The sequence below is a fragment of the Amborella trichopoda genome, chromosome 7 (genome assembly GCF_054954075.1).
Source record: "Amborella trichopoda isolate Santa Cruz 75 chromosome 7, AtrichopodaSantaCruz75HAP2 v2.0, whole genome shotgun sequence".
In the NCBI taxonomy this organism is placed as follows: domain Eukaryota; kingdom Viridiplantae; phylum Streptophyta; class Magnoliopsida; order Amborellales; family Amborellaceae; genus Amborella; species Amborella trichopoda.
In genome coordinates, this window is record NC_142342.1 from 32301184 (window position 1) to 32316022 (window position 14839).

At 30.5% G+C, this 14839-nt stretch overlaps 1 long non-coding RNA gene across 1 annotated transcript; it reads right to left on the reverse strand.

The window, feature by feature from the left end:
• Positions 1 to 229: 229 nt before the first annotated feature.
• LOC148781347 (uncharacterized) lies at positions 230 to 10018 on the reverse strand. The gene is made up of 4 exons (XR_016058788.1): positions 9228 to 10018; positions 5227 to 5285; positions 3305 to 3457; positions 230 to 786 (listed from the first exon to the last, which is right to left on the reverse strand). It is a non-coding gene; the product is annotated as an uncharacterized LOC148781347 (long non-coding RNA).
• Between the last annotated feature and the right edge of the window lie 4821 nt (positions 10019 to 14839).

Consider the following 14839-nt stretch of genomic DNA (forward strand, 5'->3'; position numbering starts at 1 on the left):
TATAAAATTCTTTATCTTTAATGTGATATTCACATGCACAGAAAAGTTAATAATTATTTCTAGTGAGGTAAGATTAGTCGATATTATGGGGTCATGTATTACCATCAATTTATCATTCATTGTTTTTTAAAAACTATTTTCCCCCTTAAGGTATATAGGATTTTAGTTGCAAGAACAGACACCAAAATAGAAAAAAGAAAAAAGACAAACAAAATGAAACAAGCTGCTATTCAACTCTGACTTTTGATTTAATAATGCAGGTAGGAGAAAAAAAAAAAGTACCTGTAGTTAAGAGTTGTGTAGACACCCTCACTCAAAATTTACCAACTATATGTTCCATTTGAAATAATGAAATCCAATCCTTTTGTTTTTCCTAAAGCTAAATGCTGATATGCTCTATTTACAATAATGGAATCCAATCCTAACCTAAAGCTAAAACTTTAGGGTCAAAATCAAAGAACTAGATAGATAGCTTGAAGTTTGGCACTAAACATTTTGAGTGGGACAGAGGAGCACATATTTAGGTTGTCCTAAAAATCAGAGGACTAGCTTCAAGTGTGGCTCTGCCTGTGGTGGTTTCTACCATGGTGAAGTTAGACTTTGTGTTAACTGGGATCGGACAATCCTTAGGTATCGAGCGGTCTGGAACATGAGCCCAACAGAAGCGCAATGGATAATGGGGGCCTTCCGCCCCATTCAGCCGCACACGGTATGTACCTCCCTTGGTCTCAACTCCACCACCATAGTCTCCGAATGGACTACGGCACTCTATCCTCACTTTTACTTCTGAAACCATAACATGTTGAATAACATGGTCATAAGGGTCACACCAGTAAAGCAAATAAGCAATGATAGAAATCATAACATGTAGAATATGAGATGTTCATCACAATAGAGAAACATGTTGAATAACATGGTCATGAGGGTCATCACCAGTAAAGCATATAAGCAATGATAGAAATCATAACATGTAGAATATGAGATGTTCATCACAGTAGAGAAACATGTTGAATAACATGGTCAATGAGGGTCATCACCCTCAAAGCAAATAAGCAATGATAGAAATCATAACGTGTAGAGTATGAGATGTTCATCACAATAGAGAAAGAATGCCTCATGAAGGTCTCTATCATTAAAGCAAATAAGCAAGGGTAGAAAGCATAACATGTGGAATATAAGATGTTCCTCACACAAAGAGGATATGTTTATTGGGTGCGGTTTCTATAGAGCCAAGGCTCTAAACAATCAAAATAAAGTGTACCTTCAAATAGTATTGAGAAATGTGGTTTTAATTCTGTAAATCTTTGTAATGGACTTAAAATATATTTTCATAGTTAATTATAAAATTTAAAGCTTAAAAAATAATGTAGATTGAGTAGATCTATGAAAACTTGAAAATCTTGAAAATTGACTATCCAAAAATACATTACAAGATACACTATTTCCAAATTTGAAATCCATTTTTTTCTCATGTCCTTGCATCTTGATGTTGAGATAATCAATTTGACGATATTTAGACATCAAAACAACCTCTTCTAGTGAAATTTAGGGCCTATTTGAAAATTGGCGGTTCAAAAATGTATTACAAGATGCACTATTTCCAAAATTTGAAATCCATTTTTTTCTCATGTCCATGCTTGATGTTGAGATGATCAATTTGAGGATATTTGGGTATCAAAACAACCTCTTGTAGTGAAATTTTTGAGATGGGCTATAATTTGATTGGCTAGAGCCTCGGCTCTATATAAACTTTTTCCATGTTTATTATAACATGCATATGGTCACGACGGTTATCATCATTAAAGCAAAGAATCAACGGTAACAACCATTGCATACGAAATATAAGATAATCATCAGTTGGGAAGATAGGTTAATTATTAGACATGCATGGTCATGAGGGTCATCACCTATGTAGCAAATAAGTAATGGTAGAGAAGGAATGTTGATTGTAGAACACCCATGGTCACAAGGGTCACTGGCATTAAGGCAAATAGGAAATGGTAGTGAGAACATTATAGAACACCCATGGTCATGAGGGTCATCACCATCAAAGAAAATAAGCAAATGTAGAGACAAAATGTGGATTATAGAATAGACATGATCATGAGGGTCATCACCATCAAAGCAAATAATCAATTGGCAGAGTGACATGACATTTGACTCATCCCCGGTCCTTGGGGATAGCATTCCCATCACATTATTATGCAATCAAAGACATGATTATGTATTTTCTATAATAAATACTGCATAGTTTATTTTTGATTAATCGTTTTCATGATAAAACAAGTGGATGTTTTAAAAATCTAAAAAAAAATTCATGATATGAGTTATGATAAAAAAAATTAGTAGTCTAACTCATGCATATTTTTTAAACAAGTAATGCCAATTTAAAATAAGAGATGAGAAGTTTTTGGTAAGAAATTTGAATTTTTGGTAAATAGATGAGATGGGAGTCCCTGAAAGATATAACAACATATTAAAGATGGTTGGAGTTAGAGATAGTCGGTAGGCAGTGAGGGATTCTTAATGTCCATATTAGTTCTTGAAAGAACAAAAATGAATAAGAAAACAAAAATCACCAAAATCAGATTTTAGAGATTAAAGAAAGATAATCAAATTTTGAAAACTATTTTAGTGTCTCTTTCTATATCATAATCATTTTTCCAACTTAAAAAAATACCCCTTAAACAAAAGGAATCTTACTAGCAATGGCCAAGGCTAGCCTTGGCCTGAAACAAGCCGAAGAGGCCTTGGACCATATCTGGCCAGGCTGATCTGGGGCCAAATACAATCTAAAAAAAAATAAAGAAAATAAGGGTTGATAGGGGCCATGCCAAACCGAGCTGGCCCTGTGACCTTGGCACTGGCCTTACCCTCGAGCAATGATGGCATGGACTAAACCACCCCTCCCATACCCTAGCTTTAATGGGCCAGGGGCCAAGCTCCCAGACCCTGGGCTGATTATATAGGAGAGAGAGGATGGAAAAGGAAAAAGAGAAAACTCAGGATTAATTTTTATTGAGATAGTAAATTATTAGTAATAAAAAATACATGGAGAGAGTAAATTATTAGTGATAATAAATACATACAGAATTACGATGGTAAATTATTAGTGATAACAAATACATGCAAAATTGAGACAGTAGATTATTAGTGATAACAAATACATCAAAATCGAGATGGTAATAGTAAATCATTGTGATAACAAATACATCCAAACATCTCAAGTTCGATTTCTACTGCTGAATTACTAGAAAAAACAATTACAACCAAATATGCCTACTAGAAAATAAGAGATACGTACTTGTTAGAGGACGGAAACCAGATCCATTCATGCACTTAACAACGCCTTTCATAACCACTTGTTGTCTAGGTAATTCATCATCGACTTCAGCCAAGCAGACCCATAAACATGATACGAATATCAGCAAAACCAAAACTGATTTCACCATAGTTGCTGAAAAAAAACAATGAACCAAAAATGAAAGAAGTGAAATGAGAGAAAGTATATGTTAAATAGAAGTGAAAGAAGAGAGAGTGTATGGTAAATGGTAAATAGAGTGTATATATATATTTGAGAAAAGAAAAAATTAATCATACAAGAAACATAGAAAATTCGTAAATATACAAGAAGATAAGAAAGATATATATTTGAGAAAAGCGAAAAATAAACAAACAATAAGATATGAACAAAATCCTTAAAATATAGGAAGATATATACTGAGATAAATCTAAAAGATATCTATACATAGATGGATATTTTACAAATTTGGTATATATATCATTTAATTTTCATGATACCAATTTTTTGACAAGTTATCCTTATATCATAAGGGTATTCTTTTATAGCAATTTAGATTAAAATAAAATTTAAAAAATAAATAAATAAATATATATATATATATATATTTATTTATTTATTTATTTATTTATTTATTTATTTATGATATAAGGATAACTGTGAGGCAATAATAATCGAGATAGAGATTGATAGAGAGAGAAGATTTCGAGATGAAGAAAGAACATTGGCGAGAGAAATCGGTGGGTTCTAATTTGAATGAGAGAATCCTAATTCTAAAGTGAGTTAAACAATTTTGCAATCCAAATTATCAACCATAGCTTTAAAAGTAACAACCAAGACAAAGGATAAATTCAACAATAACGAGAATTTCACATAAAAACGATAACCATCCTTTGAGGGTTTATCGAGTTTTCCTTTATTTTAGGATTTGGAATTACCATAATTGTAAACGTCCCTTTAAAAACAACTTTGTTGGATACTCACCCATAACCTCCACCTCTTTCTTTTCAAAGAGAGGAAAAAGTAGCCGTAGAGATACATGAAGGAGAGAGGGATAGATATTTTGGAAAGAGACGGAGAAAGAGTTATCCTAAAAAAAAATCCTAATAATTTCACCTATCTTCCCTATCTCAAGGTATACCATCCTATTATTTTAGGATCTCGACTACTCAACAAAAAAAACGTAACGTAGAAATTTATTTTATAGATATCTTTTACTCTCTCTCCTTATATTCTCTATCAGTTTTTAAATCTCTCTCCTTTTTATTACGTGTCAATCCCTCTGGCTTATATTCAAGTATCTCATGCTCACCGTCAAAAAGAAGTTCATCCAGAGGGAGATGTAACTCCTTAGGATGTAACCGAGTTATGCAGGTACCACATTTTTTTCCCATAAATTAAGGTAATCCATAACAATTGTTAAAGTATGATTATTTAATCCACATAACCCTCTATCAAACCCCCAATTATTTTTCCTTTCAACATCCGGTCTAATCTGTATTTGGGCTGCCTCAATCTATTTCTTATTTAAGATGTAAATTTCTTCCTTTTATTAAGTTAACTGTTTCTCCCAAAAAAAAAAAAACGGCTACCATATAAAACTCAATTCTTTTGTTTGTTAAAACTCGTGGAAATCCTCCAACATTAAACCATACACATTGAGAAACTTGTGTTCTCGATCAAAACTTTAAAAAGGTGATCTGTGAAAGTGCAAAGAGAACATATAAAAACACCTTTAAAACCTCCAAAAACATCAACTGACAAAAAAAAAAGGGCTCGAAATTATTAATATATCGCAAAGAGGAGAAAGAGAGAGAGAGAGAGAGAGAGAGAAGAGGAGAGCCAATAAAAACGACGCCACAAGACCGGGCCTTCCAAAATTAAAGAGTTCAATTATTGTGGGGATGAAGAGAGAAATCACTAACCTTGTAAAGGTATCAAAGGGATGCAAAGGCTTAGTAAAGACAGCAAGAAACCCAAACACCTGCAAAGAAAGCAAGTGGGAAAACCCAATAAGCATAAATAAAGTGAGCATAAAGGAGCCCCAACACCTGCAAAGAAAGCAAGTGGAAAAACCCAATAAACATAAATAAAGTAAGTTTAGAGAGAGATACTCAGACTCTAAAATCCCTACCAAAAAAAAAAAAAGTAAGTTTCGGAAGTTTCGCTTTAAGGCAAAGAAAACCTTATCAAATAAAAAGAAAAAACGAAAAAAAGAAATTGCTTTGAGAAAGCGATAAAAGCCTTATCAAAGAAAAGGGAAAAAACTAGAAAATAAAACGAAAGATGATTCTGAACTTAAAAGAGACAGAGAAAGGACAGAATAAGGGGAGGAGAAGTAATAGAAAAGGGAGAATTGACGTGAAAGAGAGTTGACTCGTGGTGTAGAGGATTGTAGACCACCTTCTTGAGAAGAGAGATGAGACAGTGATGTGGCTTTAGAGAGAGCGATGAATGCAACAATGATGCTGCTTTAGAGAGAGGGATGAATCCTTTGAAAAACAAGAGGCTATGAAGATATTTAAAAAGAAATATAGATATCAATATTTAGATAAATTATATATCAATATTTACTCTGTCAAAAAAAGATTTCTACTTAAGGAGATTTACCTAAAATAGACCTACTAAAATGTGCTAGAGAGATAAATCTTTAAAAGAGAGAGATATGTTAGGAAAAATATTTTCCCTAAGAGATATGTTAGGAAAAATATTTTCCCTAAGAGATATGTTAGGAAAAAAATTTTCCCTAAGAGCATGTTTGATAATTGGAACGTAAATGTCATTTAGAAATTGGAGGTTCTTTTTTGCTGGAAAGAAAAAAGTTATTTAAAGAAGTTGTGAGTGTATATGTTTGATAACTTGTTGGAATGTTAAAGAAGTTATAGACACGTACGTTTAACAATATGTTGAAATATAAAGTTATGTTTATTTAAATACTATTAAAATATTATTTTATATTAGACATAAAATAATATATAATATATATTATCACGTAAATATCTATTACATACATAAAATATATTATATTTTGTACTACATAATATAATATTATATTAAATAAATATATATTATATATAATAGTGTAAAACAAATATATGGCAATAATTTAAATATAAATATTTGACATCTATAATATACTATAATATATAATATAATTTATTTTATGTTTATTTTATTAATATCTAATAAAAAATATTATATTACATTAATATATAATATATAATATATAATATATAATATATAATATATAATATATAATATATAATATAGAATATAGAATATAGAATATATAATATATAATATATAATATATAATATATAATATATAATATATAATATATAATATATAATATATAATATATAATATATAATATATAATATATAATATATAGGAAAAATATCCTATTATCCCCTATTTTCAACTTCTATATCTCATTAGACTCAATAATTGAAAATATTACTTGTAAGCAAAATGACTCCGCCTTTTCTATCTTCCAACCGCCTAAACCTTTTTTACCATGTATTGGTAACATCAACAACTTATGAAAGGACTCTATCTCTCTCTCTCTTTCTAAAACTCCATCTCTCTCACATCATCGTCTCTCTCTCAAAACTCTATCTCTCTTTAAAACCCAAATTCCATCTCTCACACTCACATCATTGTCTCTCTCTCTAAACTCCGTCTCTCTCCCTAAAACTCAAACTCCATCTCTCTGGCTCTAAAACTCAATCTCTCCCTAAAACCCAAACTTCATCTCTCTTTCTCTAAAACTCCACCTCTCTCTCACACATAAGAAGGTGTGTTTGTGTTCGAGCTCAAGCAAAAACTCTTGGCCGGTAAACTCATTGAGAAACGAAGAGAGAGAGAGAGATGGAGTTTTAGAGAGATATTGATGGAGTTTGAATAGAGTGTCATTTTAGTGTTTGTTTGGGTCAAAATTTATGGTTCAAGGGGTCCAAGGGGTTCTAAGATAGAAAAGCTGAAAGCTTTTTGCTTACAAGTAATATTTTCAATTTTTGGATCTCATAAGTTATGGAAGTTAAAATAAGGAGATATTTTCCTTAATATATAAGGCATAATATAATATAGTGCACTTTATGCATATTTTAATATATAATATAATAAAATATATTATATTACATAAATATATGTACTATATATAATACAAATATATTAATGATTTAAATGTAAATATAATATATACATATAATATAATATAATATATTTTATCTTTTATATTTATTCTATTAATTTATATTTTATTATATAAAATGTTATAAATATATATTATATAAATAAAATGTATTATACATTATAAATAAAATATAAAATATATATTAAATATAATATAATATAAATATATACATCTAACATAATATAATATTTATTCTATATATATTTATTCAACAATAAAACAATATTTTCCGATGGACTTTTTAAGTGCATCTTCAATTTTACATTTTAAGGTTGCAACCTTATATAAACTTTCTCTATATATATATATATATATATATATATATATATATATATATATATATATATATATATATATATATTGAAATACACCCAAATAAATATTATTTCAAGTCCCATAAAAGTACTATTTCAATAAAACCAAACCCCAAAAAACAGACCCTCAAAAGAAGTACAATAATCGCTCTAGGAAAAATTTGACCAAAAATTGGAGGTGATTTGAAATAGTCTAAAAACAAACATTGTAATATTATGGATAAAAAAATAGCAAACATGAGTGATAACAATGGCAAGAAGATTAAGCACATACCTACAATAAATAAATATCAAATAATGTTTGCAACAAATACAACTATATCTAAATTATATGAACAATAACTAAGCTAAACCATGAAGTATGAAGTTAAACAAAAAATCAAGAGAGAACATACCTCAAAAGCTGTAAAAGCAAGGAAAGAGAGATTGTGGAATCTAAGAAGAGTCAATAGAGTTTCCTAGGTTTTGAGAAAGATAGAAGAGGTCAAGAGCCTTTTCCTCTCTTCTCCATTTATTTTCTATCTTTATGTATTTTTCTTTCTGTTTGTATCTTTTTTAAAAAAGATATCTCAAAAATTGTTGTATCTTTTTAGGAAGGATATCTCTGCGTATTTCTTTCTTGTTGTATCTTTTTAGAAAGGATATCTCCAAAATATATTCCTGTGTCTTTTTAGAAAGGATATCTCCAAAATATATTCCTATATGCATCTGTTTCAATCATATCTCTCTCACGTCTTTATCGATTTCTCTCTTACCTCTTTATGCACGTAGTTTGCTATCTCCATGTATATTTCTTCTCAAAGACCGTTACCTCTTTATCCACGTAGTTTGCTATCTCCATGTATATTTCTTCTCAAAGACCGTTATTAAGTGATGGTCTAGAAATATGCGAATATTTATACGGAGTAGTCTTTGCCTCTCATTTTTTCCATTTTTTTTTTCCATGTTTTATCGTTTTTTTTTTTTTTTCAAGTTCTATCTATTAAATTTATTTGTTGATTTTATGACCATCTTAAACCTTCAAAAATTGAAGTCTAATATAACCATCTTAAACCTTCAAAAATTAAAGTCTAATATAACCATCTTAAACCTTCAAAAATTGAGGTCTAAATGCGGTTCGATATTAGAAACATCAGACCAGAAGGACATTATGATAAAATACGGTATATATATTTAAAAATAAAATTCTTTATTTCTACACTGGCAAGTTCACTTACAATGTCCAATTACAATCAAACAACTCTGGAAATAAATAAAATAAAATCAGTTATCAATTGCTACCTCTTCAAATACATTTCTTTATTCAGAGAAAGAAAACTAGATTTATTGCTTTATGGTCAGAGAAGACCAAAACATAAATAAATATTAAAAAGGTAAAAAAAATAAATATTAAAAATTTAAAATAATCAGAGATGACCTGAACCGGATTTAGTACACCCCACGGGCTTAGTACACCTCTCACCGAGTATGCTCCTTTTGGTGCAAGAGCTTTTGGGAATTTAGAAACAACTTGGAGAGAGATAAAAATATGTTCCTTCTTGTGCAAGAGAGAGGGCAAGAGAGAGGGAGAGATGGTGCAAGAGGTTTTGGGAATTTAGAAACAACTTGAAGAGATAAAAATATCCTCCTTCTAGTGCAAGAGAGAGGGAGAGATGGTGCAAGAGCTTTTGGGAATCTACTAACAACTTGGAGAGAGAGATAAAAAACTTGGAGATAGAGATAAAAAATTGCAGCCTGCCTCCCCTTTTGAGAATCTATAAACACTTTTGGGAATCTAGAAACAATTTGGAGAGAGAGATAAAAATCTTTTAAGAATCTAGAAACAACTTGGAGAGAAAGATAAAAAACTTGGAGAGAGAGATAAAAACTTGGGACGTACCTCCAATTTTGAGAATCTAGAAACACTTTGGGGAATCTAGAAACAACTTGGGAATCTAGGAACAACTTGGAGAGAGAGATAAAAAACTTGGAGAAAGAGAGATAAAAAATAGGGACGTACCTCCAATTTTGGGAATCTATAAACACTTTTGGGAATCTAGAAACAACTTGGAGAGAGAGATAAAAATACTTTTGGGAATCTAGAAACAACTTGGAGAGAGAGATAAAAAACTTGAAGAGAGAGATAAAAAATTGGGGCGAGTCTCCAATTTTGGGAATCGAAGAGAGCTAAATTTTGGGTAAAGAGAGAAGAACAAAATACCTATGCAATTTTATGAAGGGAACCGTCTTTTTATAGATTTTCTCCTCCCATTACAAAATCTATTCCCCTCCTATAAGGAAAATTTATATTTTAATATATCCATCCTTAATTATTATATCAACCAATACAAAGATTTAGTAAATATCTAAAATAATCAACCTTATCACATAATTTGTTATATCTAAAAAATAAGCCACCAAGAGATAAACATCGCAAGAAGAATACGAAACTGAGTGGGGGCGTGCCACCCTTTTGGTGGCCACGTGGGCCCCACCCAATCCACATGTTTTCAAAATTTGGGCCCATATTTTTACCTATATATTTTTTGAAAATATTTTATTTCATATTTAAAATTTTTAAAATTTATATTTTATTTAAAATATTGAAAAAATAATTTTTTTTAATTGATAAATCCAAATGACAAAAATAAAATATCAGAAGATTCACAAAAATTTAAATAAAAATTCTAAAAATCATATAACATAAAATTAATTAATTTTAATGGGAATCGGATCCGTTAGATCTAAAAAATTATCAATACATGGCCTAAAACACATAAAATTAATTAAAAGTCTCACATGGTTTAGTAGTTTAGATGTTGGGTTAGTAGTGCCTACTTTGAGGTTCCAAGGCATCAGATAAATTGAGATCTCCATTCTCACACTAGAAACAATTGATATATCTAACCAATGTTCAAAAAGTCAACCCGGGCCAATCAGTCCGCCCATGCCCTAACCGACTACTCGCCCGAGTTGGAGTAAATCGGCCCAAGGAGGACTGAGTATTGTAGTATCTAAAAATTGTTTTGAAAATAAAAATTCAAAAAATAAGAAAAATGTATTCAAAGTAAAATTTGATAAAAAAAAAACCAAGTAATTGTGGTTAAAAAAGTAGTGAAAAAATAGATTTTACGAGTTTGTGACAAGGGTTATTTTTTAATTTTTTTAAAAAAGATAGAAAAATGTAAAAATAAGTATTCATAGCCAAAACACTTTCCAATCTTTGTGAAATAATAGAAAACATAAATAAGCATATTAAAAATATATTTCTTATTTTTTAAAATGTTTACTTCTTTTCTTTCTTCTTTTTCTTTTTTTTTTTTTTGTTTAGATTTTCAAGTTGGGCGTGCAACTCCCGCTCAACCCCGAGCGCGAGTAACTCGGTTGAGTAGAAACTACTCAGCCGACTTTTCCAATGCTGTATCTAACCATTGATCATGAGTTCAAGGAGGATTCAATTTTGGGAAACTCGCCCCTATACATCGGACCTCAACGAGTAACTCGTCCTCAGCCCCCTGAGTCACGTTTCTGAAACTCTCTCTTCTTAAATACCTTTAAAAATTGGATACATGTATAATTGAAAAATTAGTTAGGAGAGTTATCCCATGTGGGAGGATATCCATGAAATTTTCTCTTTGCAAGGGGTACTTAGTTGGATATAAATGTTGATTTGTTTTTCAAGTTTTAAGAGATAGTTATCAAAAGATAATCTCACATTATACGCTTCTCGTAACAAAAATCCTCATGTGAGCCATTATATATATATATATATATATAATATTTGAATAATTGGGTCAGATCCACCTGTACTTAGATCCGGTCCAAAATACTATTTGGATCCAAATTTGGATTCAGATCCGACCTATCAAATCTAAATATTGAATCTATACTTGGATCTTGATAATACCCAAAATTTGGAATTCAGATCAAAACCTGATAAATTCTCGGCCCTAGGTATACCCTACAAAAGCTCTATTCATGTGAAAGCTCATATGACGTTTATTTTCCATTGGAACAAATTTACACACAAAAAAAAAAGGAGGTCCATTAATTATGTGTGCCATGACTGCCCCAAAAATAAAAACCGTGTTCAAGAATCTTTAGGTCTAATTGTCTGCCAATATTCACACACTCAATTATGTCTTGGAAAAAAAAGTATTTTCTATATTTTTCTATATAAATTCAACCACATAAAATAGTTATCTTTATCCGATGTCAAACCCATTCAAATTAACATTTCTACTCATCTAAACCAAAACTCCTACAAGGAAACTACCCTCCCTTTTGCCAGCAAAGGCCGGATATGGTAACCATGAAAAAGTATAATGATAATAATATCTTTCATTTCAGTTGTTTCGAGTCTTCAAACCACATTTGTTTCTAAATGTGGATACTAATTACATACCACAATTGTTTCTAATTACAACAAGTGTTTTATTTTCATAAGAACGATGGCACGCAATATGCTATATATTATGTATAGGAAAATGATAGAGTTAGCCAAGCTGTTTAGATAATTATCTAAGGTCAACGGCTCAAATTCAATCTGGGCCAATCTGACATCTACGACCCTGTTCTGTATTTTAATTTATATTTTTTGTTCATAAATCCAAATCACTTGAAATTTTAAAATGTATTCTTTACAAATTAGATAATCTAATAAAAATATCAAAATATAATAATTTGTAAAAAATTAAATTGATCAAAATACCTCTAAAAAGTTTTAGGGATATTTTGATCAATTTATTTTTTGCATATTATTTTTTTAACATTTTTATTAGGTGCGCCTTGATAAGAAGAATGGGTACCTAAAGATTTAAGTGATTTGGATTTATAGAAAAAAATAAAAATACAAAATATAAAATGAAGTCGTGACTGTCAAATCGATCCAGATTCAATCTAGGACGTTGGCTTAGGTAGTTATCTAAGCAGCATGGTGTAACAATCCTAAACTGTCAAATATATATATAATTCTTTATAGTGTGATGGTCCATATAAGTATTATAGTCCTTAGGGACCATCACCACTTTTGTTAACTTTTTCCTTTCCATTACCATGTCCTTTAGTTGACGTGGGCCTTAAAGGCTTCACGTAAAACATTATCGTCACCCTCATGTATGAGGTGGAGCTTAATAAAATAGTATACCTCATGTATGAGGTGGAGCTTAATAAAATAGTATAATAATATGTCTTAAGAATTTAAATTCGGAGAGGTGAGGACTCCCACCCTAGAAAACTTTTGAGATCTTTCTCTCTCTAGTCGAAACGCAGTGAGCTCTTTCTCTCTCTAGCCGAATTTTTATCGGAAGCTCCCTCTCAAATATTTTAGGTAAGTGACTTCGTTATCTTGAAAAATAATCCGTTCTTTTTAAAAATGAAATGAAATAATTACTTCTACTTATTTTCATGAATTTTAAGCGCGATAAATTTTATTTGCAAGCGACCTAATTATTTTGAAAAATACTATTTTTAATAAAATTGTGATATTTTATCTACATTAGAAATTTTAAATGCTGTAAATTCTTAGAAATAAATTTATTTATTTTTCTTGTCTATTGTTAGAAAATTTTAGATACTGTAAAATTATTAGAAATAAATGTGATATTTCTGCTTTTAGTAAAATTGTGAGATTTCTTTCTACTGTTTTTGAATATTTAGACATTCTAAATTTCATGTAAAAATGACTGCCTTATTATTTGAAAACCGATATTTTTGCAATTGACTATAGCATTATCTGTGAAATGTTTATTTGTGAATTGACATCCTATAAATTGTGATAATTCCGTATTCTTGAATTTCTATAGGAGTTTTTCTATACATATTAGATTGGCAATTATGCTAGAATGTCTTTACGAACTGTTACCATTCTAAATTTGACCTAAAAATATTTGACTGGTTATTTTTGAAATGTTATTGAAAGTGATTGTTATTAATGGTTTCGGTGAAATTCATATTAATAATTTCAGTGATATGTTGAGTACATGATATTGCTGTTTTCGAATGTTTAAAGAGACTTAGAAATACTTTAAGTATGCAAGTGGACTCATCCGGTTCGCCGGTGAGGTATAAGTGGACTTATCCGGTACGCCTGTACGGATTAAGTTGACTCATCCAGTATGCCGGTGAGGTATAAGTGGACCTGTAGGGATTAAGTAGACCTATCTGGGATGCCGATAGCGATTAAGTGGACCCATCAGGACGCTGATGGGGTATATAGGTGACATACTTGGGATGCCAGGAAGGTAATTTGTGAAATCCTTTGAATTATGCACTGCCGTTAAAATGTAATATGCATTTCAATTATTCAGATTATACTTAATTATGCATTTTGAAAGTGAAACTGTTAATGCATTTCTGTTAATAGATCTCCTTTTTGAAAATATTGATATCTTTCAACCATGATTATTTTTAGGATTATGAAGATCACTTACTGAGTAGCCAAACTCATCAAATTATGGTAAACATTTTTTTTCAGGATAACTACGGTTTCAATTTGAGTGCTCGTCAAGATCAACTCTGGAAGATATTGTAGTTGTGCCTAAACTTTCTTTTGTTACGTTGTAAGAATTCGCCATTGTAAATTTATCCTAAAAAGAGATGTATATATGTTTTGACTGTCACATCTCAAGAATATCAGTATTGTAAATTCTTGGAGAGTGAAAAATATGGTATCAGAGCAATAAATTTAAGATTCTTAGGAAATTTAAAAAGAATGTACTTAAAATCACATTTATTGCGTGTACAGACTAGGACGAAGTTTAGATCTAGAATAGCTGAAGCTAATATGGAAGGAATTCACAAAGCTTTGAAAAATATGGTTGCTCTAATGCAACATCAGATGGAAAACAACAATCCACCTAGGAAGTCAGTCACGGGAAATGGTGGGAGTAATATCGAATAATTTAAGAAATTGAACCCACCTTCTTTTAAGGGTGCTGTAAACCCACCAGAAGCCGAGGGATGGATTATGCAATTGGAGAAAATATTCGAAGTAATGGAATGTCCTGATGATAGGAAGGTGGCCTTGGCAGTTTTTATGTTAGAAGGTGA